The sequence below is a fragment of the Chlorocebus sabaeus genome, chromosome X (genome assembly GCF_047675955.1).
Source record: "Chlorocebus sabaeus isolate Y175 chromosome X, mChlSab1.0.hap1, whole genome shotgun sequence".
NCBI lineage: Eukaryota > Metazoa > Chordata > Mammalia > Primates > Cercopithecidae > Chlorocebus > Chlorocebus sabaeus.
This window is the reverse complement of record NC_132933.1, coordinates 126,254,941-126,280,083: the sequence shown is the minus strand read 5'-3', so window position 1 is coordinate 126,280,083 and position 25,143 is coordinate 126,254,941. Positions and strand designations below refer to the sequence as shown.

Here is a 25,143-nt window from a genome sequence, read left to right as displayed (position 1 = left end):
CTTCAGTGTGTTCTAAGCAGATATAGAGAAGCGTGCATTTCATGTATTATCAAAGTTGAAGTCATTTAAAAATTCCTTTAAGAATATGACCTGAATATTAGAAGTATTAATAAAAATTTTCCCAGAATTAAGCATTATAAAAGCCTTATTATGATATAAATTACTCTAATTTTGTTTCTTAAAATAAATATGTTTAATTATCATTTAGCCACAATTTCCTCAAATCATAGTTGAAATTTTAATAGCTATTCCCTATAGGTATCTTTGTTAACTGATTCAATTTTTCTGTATTCTTCACTTAAAAAGAGACAACTTTTTCTTGGTCTCCATGCTTTTTAAGCAACTTAACATAGCATGCTTGTTAGTACAATTTATAAATATAAAGGCCATGTGTGATAAAGAGCTGATTGATATAGTTTCATGTAATTCAAACAAAATGACTGACTATTTTTACTTGACTGCTCCCACAGTCTAATAGAAGTAATTCTCCCTTATGATCATTCTGTAGATGTTGCCTTTAATGTGAGGTCAAAATTCTCTTTATTTATTTATTTTTTAATACTTTTAAGTTCTAGGGTACATGTACACAACATGCAGGTTTGTTACATATGTATACATGTGCCATGTTGGTGTGCTCCACCCATTAACTCATCATTTACATTAGGTATATCTCCTAATGCTATCGCTCCCCACTCCCCCCTCCCCATGACAGGCCCCAGTGTGTGATGTTCCCCACCCTGTGTCCAAGTGTTCTTATTTTTTAAAATTTTGTTTTAGGTTCAGGGGTAAATGTGAAGGTTTGTTACATAGGTGAACTCATGCACAGGGGTTTGTTGTATAGATGATTTCATCAGGTATTAAACCTATTACCTAAATTTTCCTGATCCTCTCCCTCCTCCCAGACTCTTCCCTCAAGTAGACCCCAGTGTCTGTTGTTCTCTTCTTTGTGTTCATGAGTTCTCATCATGTAGCTCCCACTTATAAGTGAGAGCATGCAGTATTCAGTTTTCTGTTCCTCCATTAGTTTGCCAATAATAACAGCCACCACACTGCACTCTAGCCTGAGTAACAGAGCGAAAGCCTGTCTCAAGAAAAAGAGTAACAGCCTCTAGCTCAATCCATGTTCCTGCAAAAGACATGATTTTGTTCCTTTTTATAGCTGCATAGTATCCCATTGTATATATGTACCACATTTCTTTATCCAATTTGTCATTGATGGGCATTTAGGTTGATTCCATGTCCCTGCTACTGTGAATAGTGTTGCAATGAACATTCACGTGCATGTTAACACAACCAACAAGCATATGAAAAAAGCACAATATGACTGATGGTTAGAGAAATGTGAATCAAAACCACAATAATATACCATCTCACACCAGTCAGAATGGCTATTATTAACAAGTCAAAAAACAAACAAACAAACACAGATGCTGGTGAGGTTGCAGAGAAAACGTAACACTTATACACTGTTGGTGGGAGTATAAATTAGTTCAACCATTATGGAAAGCAGTATGGTAATTTCTCAAAGAGGAGTTTAAAGCAGAATTACCATTACACCAAGCAATCCCATTACTGGGTATACACCCAGAGGAATATAAATCATTCTACTAAAATTCTCTTTAAATAGTTTCCAAATAATGCAAATATATAAACATAATGACTTCACACTCTAGACTACACTATTTTTCTCATTAAAACGTATTCTTTCCACAAAATGAGTACAATACCACCCACATACGAAGATTTAGGTAGCACTTCTACCCCCCCAAAATACCTCATTTACCAGTCCCCCATTTCTGAAATTTCATTATTAGAACTGTGTATTGCTGATTTCTCTTCCTGCTTGAAACACAGTTAATTCATAAATATGATGGCCTTATATGTAGAATGATGTAGGGTGGCAATATTTTGTCACAGCAGCTTTTGTTACAGGTAAAACACAGAGAACATCATGGCTCTAGAAGTCAGAAAAATGAGGAAATAGCTTCAAAGGAGGAAATAAGTCACTGAAAAACACGCTTCACCAGGTTCACAAGGTTATCAGCAGCTAGTTAGTTTTGGTATAAAACAAAACTATATTGATTTTGAGTGGTCTAGATTAAAGGGGATTAAGCTAAGGATGTTGGAAACTATTCATCAAACAATAATAGCAAAATAAAGGTTGGTTGAATGCTTTATATAGATTTTAGAAGAAAAATTTTTCATTAAATATTAATGATGAAGAGAAAGAATTAGGGCATCAGTAGAGAAGTAGCATTTTTTATGGCCCATAACCTTTTTAAAGGATACATATATATTTAATTGTCATAAAATGTAGTTAATTTGCTAATTCAGTTGGACATATATGTCTTGCAAATAAAGGTTACCCTCAATTTAGCTATTTGTCAGCACTATTTTTAAATAGACTCTGCAAATTTCCATAACTACAACTGAGTTAAGTGAGTAAAGAGAAACGCTAAAATCAGTTCAGAGAAGAAATACTGACCTTAACTCTTGTTTTTCTTAAAAATATGTTTATATAAAAAGTTAAAAGTAGATGCAATATAAGATTTATTAATTATACACTTCAGAAAGTTTTCCAATGTTTGTGTCTTGCTTGTCTTTAATTTATAACATTTATAACATGCTTTTCATTAACAATATTTATTTTTTCCTCAATGGAGTCATGTACTTTAATAAAGACATCATTACCTCTGCATACTCTCCAACTCCTACAGAGACTGAAAATGTACAATTTAAAACACATTCTATGGTTGTAAAACAAGTAGCTTAATTGAAGAATATTTATTTTGGTCTGCCTTCACAAGTAAAAGTTATTTCAGTTAACAGACAAAGAAAAGTCTGGAGGTCTTAAACCTAATACTACTCTAATAAACTCAACATTAGGTTCTTATTTCTCTAACATAAATCAACTTAATGCAATGAGGATACACAGTAAATATTATTTAGTATTTATTATGAAGTGTTAAATCCATCATCACAGCATGTGGTTCAGGACCTATGAGTCTAATCTATACTCAAGTAACATAACAGGGATGTATAAATATGTGCTCCCTCAGAATATGAAGTGTATTTCATTTGTTTTTTTTTTTTTTTTTGAGACGGAGTCTCGCTCTGTCGCCCAGGCTGGAGTGCAGTGGCCGGATCTCTGCTCACTGCAAGCTCCGCCTCCCGGGTTCACGCCATTCTCCTGCCTCAGCCTCCCGAGTAGCTGGGACTACAGGCGCCCGCCACCTCGCCCGGCTAGTTTTTTGTATTTTTTTTTAGTAGAGACGGGGTTTCACCGGGTTAGCCAGGATGGTCTCGATCTCCTGACCTCGTGATCCGCCCGTCTCGGCCTCCCAAAGTGCTGGGATTACAGGCTTGAGCCACCGCGCCCGGCCTCATTTGTTAAACCAGTGATTTTTAAGTACTTTCTAACTGGCACTCTGTAAACAGAATTATTGATTTAATTACAATTTCCTGTCTTTTTAAAAAGGGTATTTTGCTGTGCCTTGGTACCTGAACTGAAAGGTTAAATTAATATCCATCATCAGCAAAAATAATAAGAAACTTTATAAAATACATTTACATTTGAAATTTTATTTATTCTCACTGTATTAGTCTGTTTTCATACTGCTGATAAAGACATACCTGAGACTGGGCAATTTACAAAAGGAAGAGGTTTAATGGACTTACAGCTCCAACTGGCTGGGGAGGCCTCACAATCATGGCAGAAGGCACGGAGGAGCAAGTCACATCTTACATGGGTGGCAGCAGGCAAAGAGAGAGCTTGTGCAGGGAAACTCCCCTTTTTAAAACCATCAGATCTCATGAGACTTATTCACTCTCACAAGAACAGCCCGGGAAAGACCTGCCCCCAGTTTTTCCCACAACACATGGGAATTCAAGATGAGATTTGGGTGGGAACACAGCTGAACCATATCACTCACTCTTTATATCTGTCAACCTACAAAAATCTAGCATATTTTTGTTTCAACTTAGAAAATGTAAATTTATAAATTTCAAAGAGATTTGTTCAATGATTGAAATCCATAAGTATAATATATAAACTGATATTTTGAAAAAAACTTTAAAATAATAAATATTACTGAAATAATATTCAAATAATAATAGCTTTCAAATATTGTTATTTATGAATTGGCAGTTATATTTGTCTTATATTTGTGAGTGTATCTTGAGTGAGTATGTGTATGTTTGTGGATGGCTAGATAGACAGATGATAGGTAATTTGGAACAAACATGTTTTAGATATTTCAACAAATATAAATTGGTAGAACCAAACATATAGTGTGTATCCTTTTTCCTCCCACTAACTGCCCATGGAAATAGATAATATTTGAAATGAATTTACATATATACATGTATATATCAGTTTCAAATTTGCCTTCATCTTCGTGTATGTTGACTACAGAGATTGTATTTCATTTCTCCTTTTCTTTTTTTTTTTGAGATGGAGTTTTGCTCTTGTTGCCCAGACTGGAGTACAGTGGCATGATCTCAGCTCACTGCAACCTCTGCCTCCTGGGATCAAGCGATTCTCCTGCCTCTGCCTCCTGAGTAGCTGGGATTACAGGTGTGCACCACCACTCCCAGCTATTTTTATTATTATTATTATTTTTTGTATTTTTAGTAGAGATGGGGTTTCTCCATGTTGGTCAGGCTGGTCTCTAACTCCTGACCTCAGGTGACTGCCCGCCTTAGCCTCCCAAAGTGCTGGGATTACAGGCGTGAGCCACTGTGCCCGGCCCCATTTCTCCTTTTCTTATGTCATTGAAATTAGCCATGTTTTAATGAAAGGTAGAAAAAAAAATGTTTTTTTGTATCTGTAGATGGAAGGAAAGGAAAAGGTAGTAATAAGAGAAGGTTAGAATCACATTTTTGTTATCCCTCGACTAAAGTTAGAAGATATTCATGATCTAGACATTCTTGGAGTTGTTACACGTTACGTAATTCTGATGTTTTTGGTTTAAGGACTTGGCTGCATGTATGGCCCCATTATTGACTGATTATGCTAATCTTATGGAGAGTGTTATTAGATATTGAACACTGTTGCAACTCCTCATATGAATACTAAGGATGTTCTCAAACACATTTTCAAAACCCAAGAGGGAAATAAACCTTCTCGTGCTTCCTCTATCTTTTCTCACCATGACCTGTGAGCAAAATTGATTTTTTATCCCCCAGTTCTGTTATATAAGAGGTGTTGGCTCTCTCTCATTAGTTAATCCCATGTTCCTCCACCCAAAACATAACCATATTCTATAAGATAATTCTGAAAAAAGCTGGCCTCCTGCTTTGCCTTAATCTACCTCAATTAAGATAAGATAATCAGAAACATAACTTTAAAATATTTCTATAAATGGCTAAGACCATTAAAATGCAATTAGAATTATATAATTTAAAGCATATTTGAACCCAAGAGCTTGTGTAATTTAACATCACTATTTTCCACACAAACAAAATGAAGCTCTGAGAGTTTAAATGACATGCCAGGCTTGTGCTCATTTAAGACATCCCATTACCTCCCACCAATATTATGCCATTTTAATAATGAATTTAGTTGCTATTAGTTGGCAATTCTGTAATATGTGGCCAAAACCAAGGCAATAGATACAACCACTATTTGAGTATGACATATATATATTATACATCTTGCCAGAGCTACACTGAATATTGAGACAACTGTCTTGTCAAAACTTAACCAAAATATCTAAATATTGCAGATTGTTTTAATTTTAGTTCCCATGTTATCATTAGGAACTTACATGTTTATGTGAAAGCTGTTCTACCAAACTTAAATCATTGATTTCTATTTATCTTATAGGTAATATATGATGGATAGGTACATAGAAACTGGCATGTCTTGCAATATAAAGCATCATTTATAAGCAATGTTACCTTCATTTGCATAAATATTCTTAAGTTTTATAAAATATTTAAGTGTTATAGAATGCAACATATTTAATAATGTGTGTTTCAGTTATTGACACTTTGCGAAGTGATGGCTGCATGGGAAGTATAAGTTAAAAATTAGTGATATATACATCGTAAAAATATTAAAAATAAATATTTGAGAAAGAACCAGATATTCTCACTGAAGGAGATTTAGCAACTGTTCTAAATTTTTAGGAAGCTAAATTAGCTGGGTCCTTTAGACTTCCTTGGAAGTCTCTTTTCTATTCCATTTGTCTGTGTGTCAGAAAGCAAAAACTGACAAATTGGATCTAATTAAACTAAAGAGCTTCTGCACAGCAAAAGAAACTCTCATCAGAGTAAGCAGGCAACCTACAGAGTGAGAGAAAATTTTTGGAATCTATTCATCTGACAAAGGTCTTATATCCAGAATCTATGAGGAACTGAAATTTACAAGAAAAAAACAACCCCATTAAAAAGTGGGCAAAGGACATGAACAGACACTTCTCAAAAGAAGACATTAATGTGGCCAACAAACATATGAAAAAAGGCTCAACATCACTGATCATTACAGAAATGCAAATCAACACCACAATGAGATACCATCTCACACCAGTCAGAATGACGATTATTAAAATATCAAGAAACAACAGGTGCTGGTGAGCTTATAGAGAAATAGGAATGCTTTTATACTGTTGGTGGGTATGTAAATTAGTTCAACCATTGTGGAAGACGGTGTGACGATTCTGCAAAGATCTAGAACCAGAAATGCCATTTGATCCAGCAATCCCATTACAGGGTATATACTCAAAGGAATATAAATCATTCTACTACAAATATACATACACATGTATGTTCACTGCAGCCTTATTCACAATAGAAAAGACATAGAATCATCCCAAATGCCCATCAATCATAGACTGGATAAAGAAAATGTCATACACATACACCATGGAATACTATGCAGCCATAAAAAGGAACAATATCATGTCCTTTGCCATTATCCTCAGCAAACTAATGCAGGAACAGGAAACCAAACACCACATGTTCTCACTTATAAGTGGGAGCTGAACAATGTGAACATGTGGACACGAAGAGGAACAACACATACTGGGGCCTGTCTGGAAGTGGGGTGGGGGAAGGAAGAGCATTAAGAAAAATAGCTAATGTATGCTGGGCTTAAGACCTAGGTTATGAGTGCAGCAAACCATCATGGCACACGTTTACCTATGTAACAAACCTGCACATCCTGCACATGTACCCTGGAACTTAAAAATAAATAAAAGAAGTCTTATAAAATAATTTTTGTAAATGTAACAAAATTCCAACAATTAAAGATTTATTCTATTTATAAATTGTGCAGGATTGTCTTTATCACTCATATTTGTAATTACTTATTTAAAAATTTGATTTTATTAAAGAATATCAACAATAATATATTTTATTTGCTTTCTGGACCTCAGGTGCAGAGAGCTCAGTTACTCCTATTTCTCATATTAGCAGGCTATGCAAGGCTCCATTCTTGTTTTATTTAATTTTTAAAATACTATTTTATGTTTGCTCGTTTGTCTCAATGTCCACACTCACTTCCTCCCACCATATATTACCACCATGGTACTTACTATACTGTGTTATATCCTAATACATATTTGTATCCTTGACAAATATATTATTATTTATTTTAATATTCATGAATGCTACGAATAGTATGCTACCATTCGTTCTTGTGTTTCCTCACTTTTCTTTTCAATACCCCCCCCCCCCCTTTTTCTTGAGACAGGGTCTTGTTCCGTCACCCAGACTGAAGAGCAGTGGCATGATCTTGGCTCATTGCAACCTCCACCTCCTGGGCTCAAGCAATCCTCCTACCTTAGCCTGTAGAGTAGCTGGGACCACAGGCATGCGCCACCATGCATGGCATTTTTTTGTATTTTTTGTGCAGACGGGGTTTTTGCCATGTTGCCCAGGCTGGTCTTGAACTCCTGGACTCAAGCGATTCTCCCGCCTTGGCCTCCCAAAATGCTGGGATGACGGGGGTGAGCGATCGTGCCCAGACTAATAATGCCTTTTTAAAATGTATTCTTAGACTCTATATACAACTAATTAATTGTTTCTTAGTGCTACATAGTAGAGTTTATTCAACTTTAAAAAGAATCCACTTTTACTCATCTTTTCTAGAATGTCTACTATTTTCCTATTTATCAAAACATACCTATTTTTAATGGAATTTTTTTGGCTTTTGCCAGTCATTTTGAAAAAGCCTTCATAAGAGAATCATTAGGAAATAAAACCCAGCAAGTAATATATTGAAAACAGTCTACACGGTGATTCTTCAATGTTTCTTTTCACACTCTCTGGAGTTAGCACTGGGTGTTAGCAAGCCTGGATTCAATCCCCAAACTGTTCTCACAATAGCTCTGATCTTTCATTAGCCACTTAATGTCTCTACACCTTACTTACTTTATCACTAATAAAATTTATAGCTGTGGTGGATCCTGCGCCTGGCCAGCCCCGCCTGGCCTTCCCTACGGCCTACCTGACCGCCATGCGTCTCTCCTCTTCCCCACCTCGTGGTCTGCAGCAGCCCTCCAGCTTCGGCTCCCTGGATTGGTTCTCCCAGAGCAGCTGCTCCGGGCCGACATATACCCCGAGGCCTGCGGACATCTCCCCGGGAGCCTCCCTGGCCCGGGCCAGACATCCAGCAGCCGGGAGGCCCCTCAGGCCGTCAGCATCAAGGAAGCTAGGTCTTCAAATCGGCCCGCGCCGGAGAGGACAGTGGCTGCCTTCACCACCGGGCAGGTCCACGCCTTGGAGGGCGTCTTCCGGCACTGCCTGGGCCCTCGAGCCGAAGAGGCTGGCCAGGCAGATGCAGCTCTCGGAGGTCCAGATAAAAACCTGCTTACAAAATCGCCGGATGAAACACGAATGGCAAATGCAGGACTCCCAGCTGCACAACCCCTTCTCGGGGTCTCTCCACGCGCCCCCGGCTTTCCACTCACCGTCTTCTGGCCTTGCCAATGGCCTGCAGCCGCTATGCCCTTGGGCACCCCTGCCCGGGCCCCAGGCTCTGATGCTGCCCCCTGGCTCCTTCTGGGGTCTCTGTCAAGTGGAACAAGAGACCTTGGCCTCTGCATGGGCTTCCTGCTACCGGCAGCCTCCAGCGTACCACCCCCGAAGACCAGGAAGTGGCGTGCATAAGCTGGGACCAGCCCTGTCCTGGGGGCCCTGGGGCCTGTGTGCTCTTCTGGAGAAGTGGGGGTTGGGGGGATGCATTTTGAGGAAGCGCCTCTGACTCCATGACTCCCACACACGCGGTCTGTGCAGCTCGCACCGGGCGCCTACCCGGAGGACTCAGCTGTTCTGTTTACATCGTTACGGCACCTCTCACCCTGACCAACGCAAAGGTTCTGGAGATTGCTAGAGAATATATTTCTTAAAGCCACCTCTTCACTGAAAGTTACCAAAAGGGTCAGTTTAGGAAGTAAATGAAGGGTCAGTGAACAGAGTCAAAGGCAGAAGTGGGCTTGTGGGTAGGGCTTTCAGCATATGATAAAAGGATATTTGTATTTTGAAGTACTGGAAAAACTGGTTTTCCAGGTGGAAAAAGTAAAGGTTGTAAGCTTTGTGTGTAAAAAAGAAAACCATGAAGGATTGGAAGGGAATGCAGGTGTCGTGTTTATAACCTTGTGGTTCGAGTTCCTCTTAACAAGGACTCCAAAGCTGGAAAACCAGAGGGAACAAAGGTGCAAATTAAGACGGGGATGCTGGGGCCCTGCAGTGTGCTCTAAGCTGGGACTGTGCCCGCAGTCTGCTGAGGGCTGCTCTTCTCGGGCCAGGGAAAGTGGGGCAGCCGGGGGCCTGCGACTGTGCCTGGACTGAAGCCATCCCGCATGTCCCCACCCTCCAGCATGTGCTCATCTGTCCCCTTCCTCGCAGCAGCCTCAGGACAAAACAGAATGACTCAAGGACAGCACTTCCTGCAAAGTCTGGAAGGGCCCAGAATGGGAGGCACGGAAGCCCCTCCCGGGGAGGACTCTCCCTCACTGATGGACCATTCTTGGTGCAGACTCCTGACTGCACGCGCCGAACCGTAGACAAGCGGGCATCCATCCACGTCACCCTAGAGTCCCCAGGAGGCACGCAGCGCGGGGCGCCCAGAGAGACGGGTTCAGCCTGCAGGACTGCGAGGCGACCTGTGAAACCGACCTAGGCATCCCAACAGGAACAAAAGCGTGGTCCTGTGGCCGAATCCACAGCAAGCTCCGCTTTCCCCTTGCTCATTTCTGCATTGTTGGAAGTGTTTACAACCAGCATGTGCTTTTATAATACAACCTCAGGTAAGAATGGAAAAAAATTATAGTTATATCATACCTCAAAGATGTTTTTAAGTTCTACAATTTAAGCTACTCTAGAATAGAGTAGTTAGAATAGTCAGAAAATGGAAATTTTGCTTAATGGTATTTCTAATATGAAGGGTACAAGAATTGTGGTAGGCTCTAACTGTTGGCATTAATGGCATTTTTCTTCACAGAAACATGCAAAAAACAACCAGTGTTAGATTTCTAGAATGATCAGACCTATGCATATGTACTTAATCGTATTAACCTTGTTGATAATGTTAAATGGTAACATAGAGTTAACCTTAGAACATCTCCTAACAATTGATACGTCTTTGAAACAATTATTTCTGAGGACAATACAGGTAATCTGCAGTAGCTGAAAGCAAATTTTGGAGTAAGGTAAATTTAAGTTTAAATCCTCATGTTGTCACTTAAAAATTATTTGACTGTTGACAGGTTATTAAATCTCTGTGTATTTTGTCACATGTGAAGTAAGGATAATGGAATCATTTTGTATAAGTTAAAGAAAATGTGTAGTTATTTGTTGCTCAGAAACATACCATGAATCATTGGAAGGCAGGGACTGTGACCTACTTTCCTTTTCATCCTTTCATCTTAGAGTAATGCCCGCTAAGGTACTTAATCCATGCTCTCTGAAAAATGAGCAAATTAATTAATCTCAATGTGTCTATTTCATGTCCTCATAAACATGCATGTTTAAATGCAATGAATCTTACTCCATAAGCATTGTTTGGTAGCTAGGCACTCACTAAACATTATTTCTACTTTCTCAAGGCATGTAGAACTGAATTGTAATCAATGATCAAACCATAAGTATTCTGTATCTTTAGTAAAGGCTGTGAATAAAGAGTAACATTACTTGTTCATTCATTTGAACCTTTATTGCATGAACACTTTGCATCAGATAATATACCAGCAAATGTACTAGTGTTGCTGTTGTTGTTTTGGACATTTGGAAATTTCTGTTTGTCTTCATGCAGATAAAGTATCTGGGTAGTAATTATTTTTTTCACATGAACATTTTAGAAACCTGTAGAAAAGGCCAATACCTTTTGCTCAAAGATACCTAAAATATATTACATGGTAATAAAATAAATCAACTAGATCAATAAGTTTGGTATTGTTAATTTTAAAGTAACTTTATTTTATCATTGACATATGTAGTTTGACAAATTAAATGCAGTACCAAGCTTAAAATAAAAATACAGTGATACTGTCCCATCATTCCCCAGTCTTACTTCTCTATCCTGGGGGCAAACACTTTTGAATCTTTCAATTGCTTAATTTGGCATTTATGTATCTCCATAGTTTTACATAATACGTAAATATAGCTATTTTTATTTATAAATGTTAATTATTATCAAACTTCAAGTTTCAGCAGAAGTGCAGTGATGAATCAGTTTTAAATCCATCTCTCCTAAAAACTGTAGATAAATATGGAGAAAATGCACACAGGTATGTGCGCATGCACACATACACACACACCACATGAAGAGTGCTTACAGTTATTACACTGATTCACTTCATCTTCTGGTAAGTTATAGATTAACTCTTTCATGATGCCAGTTCTATGTTTTTCCTCTTTCCAATGCCTGCTATTGTCATGAAAATTTTGGTTAAATCAATATTGAATAAACATCATGCATTCATCTGGACTAGTGCTATTTATGCCTGCTGCACACTTGTTACCTGGTACCCTCTCGTAATCACGATCCTGTTAAGTTTTCTTTGAAATTTTCCTATATAACGTTGCCATTTCTTCCTCTTTCCTCACTTATTGGCTTATGTTATTAGAGGGTATCCTTTGGTTAATTACTGTAAAAAAAAAAAAGTGCATGGGAAGTATATTTTTGAGATATTTGATTGTCTGAAATATTTTTATTTTCCTCTCACATGCTTTATTCATAGTTATACTACATTTTTAACACATTGCTCTGATGTCTTCTGTTGTTGTTGTTACTGTGTTACTATCGAGATGCCCAAAGCCATTCTGATTACAGATTCTTTGTATGTGATATTCATTTTTCCTTTCAGGAATCTCATAGAAACTTTTTTTTGTCTCTGCTGTTCTGAGATTTTATAATGACCTTATTTGGAATGAATGTATTTTCATCAAGTCTGCTGGATACTCAATGGATACTTTCAAACTGAAAATTCATGTGTTCTAATTCTGGGAATTTTCTTGAAGTATTTGCTTATTTCCCCTCAAGCATTTTCTCTGTTTTCTCTTTTTAAGATGCTTATTATTCAGCCATTAGGCTTCCTGGAACAGTGTGCTAATTTTCTACTTTCATTTTCTTTGTTTTTTGCCCTACTCTTGGAGATTTGCCTGATTTTATCTTCCAACCCATCCACTGCTACTTTTATTTTTCCTATTATGCTGTGTCAGGGGAGACATCATTTGGGGAGACAGAAATTATGCCCCTTTTGTGAATAAAGACAATTTAATAGAAAAAAATTGTTAACTACCTATAAGATTGTTGACTAGGTAACTGAAAGAGTAAAAAGAAAACTCATAAAGTTAGTAGATATAAGAAGTGGCTGCCAATCTTAGGACTAAAGGAATAAACACAAGATGTTGAACTAAAATCTGGAAATATACAAGAGGGGTCTACTCGGATCTCTGAGAAGTACTCAGTTGCTGTGGGTCTCTCTGAGTTCAGAGGAGGTCAATAACTGAATGAGGCCTTCAAGGGGGGGACGCTAGTAGACTAGTACTGATGTTTCTGATGGGGCAGGACATGGTGAAGCTAGTTTTGCCGGTGTTGGAAAAAAACTGCAAACTAGATTTGACTGCTGCTATTAGAAGAAAGAGCTGCTGCTGGGGTGAAGAAGTATTGTGGAAAAGCAAAAAGGAACAAGTAAACCATTTGTTCTTGCTCCAACCTCATAGTTGCCCTCTCATCCCCCTCATAATGAAGCCTAACAGGGTGCAGCTGGCAAAACAGAAATGGGGTTTGCAAAGTCCCTGTTTCAACATCACAGAGCAGATTATGCAAGGATAGGCCTGGAGCTGAGAAATAATAACTTAAACACTCTTATTGTTTTCTGAACGTTTCTTTCTTTTTAATAACATTCTGGTTTGATGTCATAGGTGCAATATTTTCTCTTATCTCTCTGTAGGTATTGAAGTTTTCTTCTCCCCGTAGTTATACTTCTTTCTCTTTTTGTTCTTTGTTGTTTGTGTTTTTGTTATTTTTTGTCTTCCTCCTCTTTATCAATTTTTCCTCATTTATCATATTCTATGCCAGAAACTTTCTGGGAATATCTTGGCATCTACCTGTCTTATAATTGGAGAGACTAAAACTCTGAGTGTAAGCTTTATTTTAGATCAATCTGAATAAGGAGTTCTCAGGGAAATCATGGTGAGAGTATCTTTACGTTTTCCTTTTTGAGCTGGTTAATTCCCCAAAGGATTCTTCCAGTCTTGTGTCTGAACCATAACATTCTGCTAGTGAGCTCGGTAGGGAAAGAGTTCTATGATCTAATCATTCTAATAAATCAGCTACTACCCATCTGCCTGCTTACATATTTTTCTTTTCCTTTATTTTTCTGTTTACCTCTCATTTAAAAAATCTATTTCCTTGGGTGTATATACCACAAAAATATCATCAATGTATTAAATGGTAATAATTGTAATGTTACAGTGACAATTTATATTTTAACACAGATGTGTTGTTATATTTGAGCTGCTTATTAATAATATACACAAAAATGATTTCAAGTGAAGCAATAATCATTTTGGTCTAAAGAGTGTTTGTAACTATTCTTCTAACATCTTGTACTTCTTAATGGTCTTTAAAAATATTTGCAAAGTTTATTTTATACATTTTCAGGATAGCAAAATTATAATACCATTTAATACCATTCTCTTTATTTTTAAACACAAGTTGCCTAAGACAGATATTTCTTATAAGAATTTTGTAAAATACTCAACAGAATCCTGAAATGCCTAAGGTTAGAGGATTTACTCTATTTAAAATTTGATTTAAAAAACAACAAAATAAAAACACTCTATAGCGTCACCTAACTTTCAAATTCTATACTGCTATGGAGAGTAAATTTTATTCAAGCCTCTGTGTCTACTGCAAGCAATCTCTGTGCATCACTCAGGTTATGAAAATAAATGGCAGGAATTTTTTCTCAAGGAAGTCATCATTAACCATGACTGATACCTTAATAATGCTGTAGATATAGTTTAATTCGGAATTGAATTTCCATTATTTCTTCTGTAAGAAATGAGCTATTATTATCAAGCAATATCAGAAACTCAAACATCTCATTTGTATTTGTTTTTAAATCGATAAAATGTGGTTTTGGCATCTCAACACTTTAATATTAGATATCTATTTTGAGATTTAGCTAGTGAGAAATGTTATTGGAAAGCAGCACTGTTAGTATTAAATAAATTTGCATTCAGATTTGACCCTACAAAGATTCAGATAAATGTAAATTCTGAGTGTAAACATTATGCGCTCATTTCTTGGCTTGTATGCTCTTCTTATATGTCCAGACACATAATTTGAATTTCCCATTCCAGAGACAGTATTCAATGTAATATCAAAGAACAAACTGATTATTGTAACTAGACATAATGTCTAATCTACAGCTATACAAAATAGCCATAATTATTTTAGCATAGTAATTAAAATAGATATTTATTAAACAGTAGACATCAGACAATTGCTCAGATTTTATGTATTATTATTATATTAAATCATCACAACAAAATAGTGATGTTGATTATACTATTACCCCCAATTATACAGATGAGAATAATAAAAGTTAGGGAGCTTTGATGTCTTGCCCAAAATGTATGCAGCTTGAAAATAGATAATGCAATACTGGAAAGCTTATTGTTGAGTTCACGATATAAAATAAATTTGCTATAGCAATGTGTGTATATATGTATATGATAACATCTTGTCTTAGTATCACTATTAGCAGAATCAACTTCCAATGATACCATCTGAGGTAGGCAAACCAATAAACTCACAAAGACATCCACATTCTCATCTCCAGAATCTGTGAGTATGTTAAATTACACTATAAAGGAAAATTAAGTTTGCAAATAGAAATAAGGTTGCTTATCAACTAACCTTGACATGGAGGAAATTACCTTGGATTATCTCTATGGATTCAATGTAATCACAAGGATTCTTTTAAATAGAAGAGGGAAGCAGAGGAGAAAGAGCCAGAGGGTAGCATGGGATAGACTTGGCCTAATAGTTCTGTCTTTGAAAATGGAGTAAGAAGGCCGTAAGCCAAGGAATGCGGGTGGCCTCCAGAATTGATTTCCCCTAGAGCTTCTAGATAGGAATGCAGCCCTGCTGACATCTTGATTTAAGCCCAGTAAAACATGTTTAAGACTTCTGAAGTACATAACTGTAAGATAATAAATTTGTGTTGCTTTAAGCCAGTAAGTTTGTAGGGATGTTACAGCAGCAATAAAAACCTAATACATCATCTTAAAAGGGAACAATAAAGAACTAAAAAGTACTCAAGGACAAGCTTTCAAATTCAGTTTCAGAGCTGCCTTATGAAGAAGTCGGGCACTTTATACTAGTAAAAATGTGTTCTGCTTTTTTATATAGTTGGCACAGTTTTTACATATATAGGATGCCCTAATAGACTTTGCTAAAGCTGTAATTGAGAAATAAGACATACAAACAAGTACTTTGCATTTAGCTTATTATCTAGCAGTTGTGTCACACTATTTGTGTATAATGGGAAAAGTGTTCTCTTAAAAATATTCTTCAAAATTTACCTTTTTTTTTACTCAATCTATAGTAGAATTTCATTAAATCATGCTGTATTATAAAGAACAATTATAAATTGTTTTTCCCATTCATCTGCCAGCAATTTCTACAATAATGCCCCATAACAAAATACCTCAAAACTCAGTGGCTTGCAATAACACATAATTTCTCAGCCTTATATCTAAATATTGGCCCGTGCTGTTTGGTTTCAAGCTGCTTGCATGTCTGTAGGATATTTGGAGGCCTCTGTCTGCTTCAGGCTCTAAGTTGAATTCAGGTTTTCTCCATGGGTCTTATTCTGAGCCTAGGATAAAGGGGCAGTGGCTATCTAGGCAATATTTTTTCTCATGGTTGTAGTCATAAGCTCCCATATGGGTAGGAAGAAATTTATGAGTCCTCTTTAGTTCTTAATTTGAAACTCATACACTGCCATTTCTGCCTATTTTCCATTGTCCAAAACAAGTCATCTGGGCATGCCCAAAATCAATGGGCAGGGAAGTATACTCCTTGGAGATAGTGGAAGAGGAGGGAACAAATACTAATTGAACAATGATATAATGTACAATACCCTACATTTATAAAAATGGAGTTCAGCTAAAGTATGAATTATTTTTATGACTTTCTAAGTATTGATATTAATTATACTATCAATTAATTATCTAGTGGCAGATGTCTATTTAACCATAAAGAGTTTGAATATTATAGTGAACCAAGCCAAATTTTTATATATTGTGATTTTTGTTCAAAATTATTCTTTTTCTTTTTGAGACAGAGTTTCACTTTGTCACCCAGGCTAGTGGGCAGTGGTATGATCTCGGCTCACTGCAACCTAGGCCTCCCAGGTTCAAGCTATTCTTCTGCCTCAGCTTCCTGAGTAGCTGGGATTACAGGTGCACATCAGCATGCCCGGCTAATTTTTGTATTTTTTGTAGAGGTGGGGTTTCACCATATTGGCCAGGCTGGTCTCAGACTCCTGACCTCGTGATCTGCCCGCCTCAGCCTCCCAAAGTGTTGGGATTACAGGCGTGAGCCACCATGCCTGGCCAAATCATTATTATTTTTTGGTTCAAAAAAAGCATCCCATGTGATTTATTACCTTGGGGGAGAACTATTATAAATGGAATGGAAATGGTCATTCATATTTGTATCTTAGTAAGGTTACATCTCTCCTGTAAAAGGCTAATAAGAAAAACAAGCTCGATTGCGTTTAGAAATATGAAAATGAGAACTCATCTTGGAAATGAAATATATTTTTTTCAAGAAATTATTTTTTAAAACAACTTCCTGAGAATTCAGTATAATGGCCAATTGCAGTCTTTGATAGTAGAGGAAGGTCTTAATTGTATCTTTGAACCGTAGAGAGTTTTGTGGGAATGTAACAAATAGTTTCTTTTCTATATGGGAACTAAATATGTCTATTTTAAGAAATTATGTTTAGTGCTTTTGAATATATATTAGTTTGGCCAGAACTCTGTAGTCTAAAATTGGCCACTCTGCTAACTGTTTTATAATGCTATCCAGCTAATTGGAAAAAAAGTAATAGTGTTGCTCATCAGCAATAATAAACATTAGAGATTACACTCTGTGAGCTTGGTAAGTGATACTCTTAATATATAAAAATACTCATGTGTTTGAATTTTTATCATATCCCGAGTAAAGAAACCATAACAATAGCATTTTATTATTTATTTTGTCTTTCATCAAATAAATTCAAACCAGTTTCCTTAGAAAGTGTCCATATTTTAAGTTCACCTTTGTTATACCATTTAATTTTTTAAAAAATTTTGTGGGTACATAGTAAGTGTATATATTTATGGGGTACATGAGATATTTTGTGTTATATCAATTTTAAACACGGCACTTCTGTTTAATCAATAGAAAGTTAAATATTACCTAATAAGACATGAACTCTCATGAGTTAGTAGGAAACTTATAGTCTAAAATCTAGCTCATCTGCACATTTACTCTTTATCCTTTCATAAGGAAAATTAAGTCAAGAGAATATATAACTTCCACTATAAAAATGTTTAAGAAATTTACAAATATATCTTCAGATAATTCAGGTTTTCTTACTTATTGAATTCTATGTGGATGCCCTTCCTTTACAATTCCTGTCCACAGCCAACCCATAGACTTTTAGCTTTGGTACTCTCGCTGATTGGTCTCACCCATAATATAGTGAGTCCCCTTCTCAGTCTGCATACTTGATTCCTGCATTCATTCCCACTGGTTGACCAAAACTTTCCACCTCACTGATAGGGTAGCAGGATCAAAGAGCATGCAAGTTCCAGCTAAGCATTTGTGTTAGATGCATATATATTATTTTAACTGATCCTCTTTACGATAGACATTACCTGAAATTTTTCTAGAATTAGAAGAAAAGTGAACCATCATTCAATAATTCTCTTCTCTCCCCTTTTTTACAATACTATTTTATCCTATTTTTAAAAAATTATTTACTCGAACAAAGATTTTTGGTGGATTCTCTTCCTTAATTTACCCCTTAAGAACGAGTGCAGCCTAGTTATTTGTTTTACTCTTTATACATTTATTTCTATATATTTATCATGGAGAACTTTAATAAAATCACAAACCTCAACCACCAAAACTTCATGCTAATGATTTCCAGACTTTAACCCCAAGTCAGGACTATCTCCCAAATTTTATCTATCTATTCATGCATCCATTAGATTGCACTATCCATACACACTGCAACTGAGCATTTTTCAAATTGACTTTTTGTGCCTGCCTGCCCGCCCGCCTTCCTTCCTTCCTTCCTTCCTTCCTTCCTTCCTTCCTTCCTTCCCTCCCTCCCTCCCTCCTTCCCTCCTTCCCTCCTTCCCTCCTTCCCTCCTTCCCTCCTTCCCTCCTTCCCTCCTTCCCTCCTTCCCTCCTTCCTTCCTTCCTTCCTTCCTTCCTTCCTTCCTTCCTTCCTTCCTTCCTTCCTTCCTTCCTTCCTTCTTCACTCTGTTGCCTAGGCTGGAGTGCAGTGGCGTGACCTCCGCTCACTGCAACCTCCGCCTCCTGGGTTCAAGCAATTCTCCTGCCTCAGCCTCCCGAGTAGCTGGGACCACAGGTACATGCCACCATGCCCGGCTAATTTTTGGATTTTTAATAGAGATAGGGTTTCACCATGTTGGCCAGTATGGTCTCAAACTCCTGACTTCAGGTGATCCACCTACCTCGGCCTCTCAAAGTGCTGGGATTACAGGGGTGAGCCACCGCGCCCAACCCTCTTGTTTCATTTGTCCTTATTTCACTTAAAGCCATCACTATCTGCGCAGTCACCTCAGCTGAAGGCTTTGGACTCATCCTGCATTCCTCCTTTTGTCTCACCCTCTACAAATTTCTGCAGGTTGCTCCTCTATTTTTTAAATTGTTCAACCTTACGATCTGTACTTTGACTGTTTTGCTTCAGACCACCAAGCAAGCCATTTAATTGTGCATTTTATCATGAGCTCAATTCAATATGTGACTCTGTGGTAATGCAATATATCTACTTTTTATTTTTAATTTTTCTGAATATGTAATAGTTGAACATATTTATGGGCACATGTGATATTTTGATTCAAGCATAAAATGCATAATTATCACATGTGGGTAACTGAAATATCCATTACCCCAAACACTTATCATTTCTTTGTGTTGGGAACACTCCAAATACTCTCTTCTAGCTATTTTGAAATATAAAATAAATTGTTGCTAACTACAGTTGACCTATTGTGCTATGAAAAAGTAGCGCTTATACCTTTTATCTAACTGTATTTTTGTACCCATTAACCCACCCCTTTTTACTCCCCACTACCATTCCCAGTCTCTGATAACTACCAGTCTATTCACTACCTCCAAGAGGATCAATTCGTTTAGCTCCCATATATGAGTAAGAACATAATATTTGTCTTATTGTGTCTAGCTTATTTCACTTAATGTAATGTCTTCTGGTTCCATCTGTGTTGATACAAATGCCAGGATTTCATTCTTTTTTATGACTGAATAATATTTCATTGTGTATATATACAACATTTTCTTTATACATTCATGCATTGATAGATACTGAGGTTGATTCAGTATTTTGGAATGCATTTTGGTAGATCATTATAAAATGATAAAGGGGTCAATTCAGCAAGAGGTTATAACAATTGTAAATATATGTATTTGCAACCAGTGTCAGAGCACTGAAACCTATAAAGCAAATATTAATAGATCTAGAGAAAGAGATATACTGTAATATAATCCTGGATAGCTTCTGTTTGCCAACTCCTGCCAGATCCACTCCACCTTCTCTATTTTGCTCTATGCCCTGTGAGATGGACACTTATGGACTAGATCTACAGGGTTCTTGTCATCTGGCTTCTAGATGAGTTCTAATAGGAAACTCAGCAAGAAGATTGGAGCTGTGTAGGGAGTCAACCTTGGAATATTTATTAGCTAATTTCTCTCCTTACTGAATCTCCATGGATTGTCTTCATGTCTTTACCAAAGGCCACTGTTCCTATCAGGTAATTTTTTTTCCATATAGTTACTTCTTTTGGGAACACTTACTTCGTTTGCCCCTTCAGGTCTTACAATGATTACAGCTGGTGGCTGGTGCAACCACGCTATTCTTTTTTGTTTCCAAATACTCTGTCAATGCCTTTGTAAGTAGCTCCTGTTTTAATACTTTCTAACATTTTGTTTGGGTGTGTCACCTGCTCCTTATTGGGACTTGGCTGATTAATCCTCTTACCATCCATGTGTCTCTGGCCAAGTTAGTTAATTTCAATAAGCTTTAATTTTCTCATTGCTAAAATACAAATATTAGTCTCTTCTTCATATGGTTTTCATGAATATTAAATAAGATTGTGTATTAAAGTGGTCAGTATAATATCTAATATATAGGCCCAACCATATGAAACTGTAATTTTGGTAGATCAGATAGTTGTATGTTAACAATTTTATGTGATTCCAACTGAGTAAGTACAAGAAATTTTAAGTTATATTATCAATACCCTCATTTCTCTTTCTCACCTGATTTACTATATAAACTTTCCAACTTACTCCTAATGCTGCCCTTAGCTTCTATATGTTTCTTAAATATGCCTGATTATTTCCTTCATTAGAAGTTCATGGAGTTCTCTCTCTCTCTCATGCATTCACCAAAGATGGGTGTCCTCCCTTTTTTCATGTGTCAGTTTGAATGCCACTTCCATAGAAAGGCCTTCATGAACTCTCCTAGGTAACTCCCGCTTGGTATTTTTATTCTCAGAGATCCCTGTCTGCGCCTGCCAAAAATTTCGTAATTTGTAATGATTAATATTTGTTACTTTTTAATTGTTTATCCTTGTCCATTTATGTACAAAATCAAAGAAGGAATGCTATTCTATTCACTCATTATACAGTCAGCCATAAGGCAGTGCTTGGCTCTCCCTAAGTATCTGTTGAAAGTGTAAAAGAATAGTTACATAGAAAATAATAACAGAATATTTAAAAACATAGATATGATATGTCCTTTTTGACCTTGAAATTTTTCACTGGTTCCACCTAAGTGCAAATATAAAAATAAAAAGTTTAGAATCAGGCCTTACCTCCTTCATTGGTTTATTATTTCACCACACTCTTAAAAACACCTTTTGTTCACACTATAACAAAGCATTTACGATATAAATCATATGCTTTAGTCACATATTGTTTTCTTCACTTATTGGCTTCTGAGTCTGAAGTGACTATCCTCCCTTCTATTCTTAGCTAAATTATGGTTATCCTTTAAGACTGTTCAGGTATACTCTCTTCAAGGTAGTGTTATGAATCTCTCAGTGTGATTTAGGTATCCCTCATTTTTGTTCTCTTAATAACTTGGCATACATTTTACTCCTGTCAAAACATGTTGCATTGTTTATTTGTATATTATTTTCTCTATATTTGAGTTCTGTAAAGATAATGGGCCATACTTAAGTTGTCAGTGAACCTCTATTTGTGGCACAATGCATAATAAAGTGTTGGCACTCCACATATAATACTGTTATAATACAAAAATATCTTCTAGGCTTTATGTTAGCTGCTAAGGATTAACCATAGAAATGTAACCTATTCCCTTCCTACCTGGACAACAGAGTATGGGTGATAAATGACCTCTACCTGATTATCTTATAAACATACTTCTGATCTAGATTGCTTATTATAAAAAAACAATAAGCATGGTTGGCTGGAAAGTAGGGAGTAGTCAAGTGAGCATTTTTCTATTTGTGGAGTTAACAGTGCATAAAATGAAGGAGTCCCAAAACTCTAAAAAATTCATTTGTTAATCCAATAGTATAATTTTTCACAATTCACTAGAAAATGGAAAACTGACTATTTTTGGGCTATTCCAGAGAGAATAGTTTATCTGTATTCCCTGAGTCATTAGTATAGTTTGGTCCTAGGTAAGAACTATTATTAATGTGGGCCTGATTAAAATTAAACCCTGTGTGGTAATACAGATGCTATACCTGAGAAAGAATACAGTAGATGGGAGTATTACTATATCCTATTTTAAAGCGTCTACTTCAAGAGCCTAATTATAAAATAAGATAAAGAGGAGTTAGGATCGGAGGGCTTTCAGAGCACATAGGTGTCAGGAGGAAAAATAAAAGATAAGAGTGCTTGAAAAGAAGAACATATATCTACAGACCTAGGATGTTAAAAAGAAATATTCAGGTTAATAGGTTGTGTGGGTTTGGGAGAGAGAAATAGTCATGAATATATTGTGGCAAGTGTCAGAGAATGATTCAGTATGGCCTTGAAAATCACCCATAAGTACCTTGAAAGTCACCCATAAGTACAAAACAGCGTTGATGTTAAATCCCAGTGAGATTTCTCTGATTTGCAGATTACTCATTTTACTCCCATGGCACTTGAAATGGTCAATTATTTTACTCCCTTTTGTCCCGTTCTGAAAGATCTACTATAATGATTACAGTAAAGAAAGTGGGTAGATGGAACAGGGAAGGAATAATAAAGTCAGGAGAATAATTTAATGTTCTTATTAACTAATTGATTAAAGTTGGAAGTATAGCTTCACCCATCTGTCTTACACATATATTTTTTCTTCTTAATAATCTTATTAGATGAAGAAGAGTGTTATTATAGATTAGAAATGTCAGATTTCTGTTCTCTGTTCTCCACCTACATAGATGAAAAACAGCCTCTCTATATCTTTCAGTTGAAACAGAATGTTAGGAAAATTTGGGTTTATAGCCAAAATGTGATTTCCATTTATTTCATTTATGTTAGGTGTACAACACCTAGAAAACTGAGGTATAATGATTCTTAAAATGAATTTTAAAATTCTATGACTTTCAAGTCACTGACCATGACACTGAAGAGTGAAATTATGAGGACAGTTAGAGAGATAGCATATAGTGTATGATGACCACTGTAATCTGAGGTCAAATCTTAAATTTAGATAATGGTATCAGAGAAATACATATAGGGATGGCATCAAATAAAAGTATTAATTGTTCAGAATTACAGAACTTAATGTTTTAACTTTGTGGGTTTGCTTTCATCCTTGAAACATCATTGGCATTTAAAGTTTCTATTTTTTTGAGTGTGGGCTACCCTGTCTTTTGCCGTAGTCTCGGTTTTATTCGTGCTTCGAATGAATATCTTTAATATATTTAAAAAGGCAATGTTACTTTTTTTTCTTCCATAGACTAGATAAAGTAATGAAATATATTCGAGCTACATATACACTGATATTTAAATTTTGTATTTTATAGATTGTGAAAAAAGTATATGCAAGTTCATATATCAAGATAGTGTGTTCATTGAGCATAGTGAGGAAAAAAGCATCTTCTAAATATTGGCCATTACTATTATTATTAGGTTCTAAAACCTCTTTTCTCTGCTTTAATCAATGACCTACATATCTGTTTTGTTAGTTGAGAAACTTTAGTTTGCAAATGACACAGGTCCAATTCAAACTATTTTAAGCAATAAAGAAAATCAATGGCTTAGGTAACCAGAAAGCATAATTGCATTAGGCTAACTTTCTTTCTATCACTGCTTTCAGGCCTTCATCCTTCAATGGTGACCTAGTTCTAAGGCTTCTGTAGATGGAAGCACAAGAACCATCAGTGATTCTAGGTTTCCCTTATTATTTGCAACACCAGTTCCATGAAAAGTCTCACAAAGGGCTCCAACTGGTTAGCTTTGGGTTATGAGTCTATTTCCAAGCCAATCAATTTGCTTAGAGTTTAGGATGTTCTAATTGGCTAGGATCAGATTATGTGACCTCCCCTGGATCTTACGGGTCAGGTGAACAACTGTTGAATCACCTGGACTGAGAATGGGAAATTGATGGCCCCCTCAACAAATTTTTAATAGATAAAACATTTCTGTCAGCTAATCTGTCAAAGCCCAAATATCTTTAAAAGTCATCTTATAAAAGACTTATTTCAGACAGAGATGCAAAACCTAGTATATGTATATATAATTTGAGTACAGAGCAATAGTTTTTCCTTTCTTCCTTTACTTTTGTCCTTTAAAAGTTATGACGTTGAGAGAACTGTGCACTTGTCCTTTCTTTTCCCTTGGTCTTCTTTTGCACTCCTTCCTTCCTTCTTTTCATTCTCCTTTCTTAAGTAATATCTTGTTTGAGAAGATTTATTGTGAATTTCAGAGACAGATATGTTATACCTATATGATATATGTAATAAAACAAGGCCGGGGGCGGTGGCTCATGCCTGTAATCCCAGCACTTTGGAAGGCCGAGACAGGCAGATCACGAGGTCAGGAGTTTGAGACCAGCCTGACCAACATGGTGAAACCCTGTCTGTACTAAAATTACAACAATTAGCTGGGCATGGTGACGCGCACCTGTAATCCCATCTACTCAGGAGGCTGAAGCAGGAAAATTTCTTGAACCTGGGAGGCAGAGGTTGCAGTGAGCCAACATCACACCATTGCACTCCAGCCTGGGCAACAGACGAGACGCTGTTTCAAAAAAAGAAAGAAACAAACAAAAGAAGGTAAAAAGGGAGGGAGGGAGGGAAAAATGCAGTCCAAGATAAAGTAAGATGGAGATTATTTCCTTAAGATAAAGGCAATTAGTAAAACTAGTTTTTAAAAATGTCTTAAAATCCTGAAAG

The 25,143-nt window shown here is 36.5% G+C and overlaps 1 pseudogene; it reads left to right on the top strand.

The window, feature by feature from the left end:
- Positions 1–8,461: 8,461 nt before the first annotated feature.
- Positions 8,462–10,126, top strand: LOC119619934 (homeobox protein VENTX pseudogene; annotated as a pseudogene).
- The last annotated feature ends 15,017 nt before the right edge of the window (positions 10,127–25,143 follow it).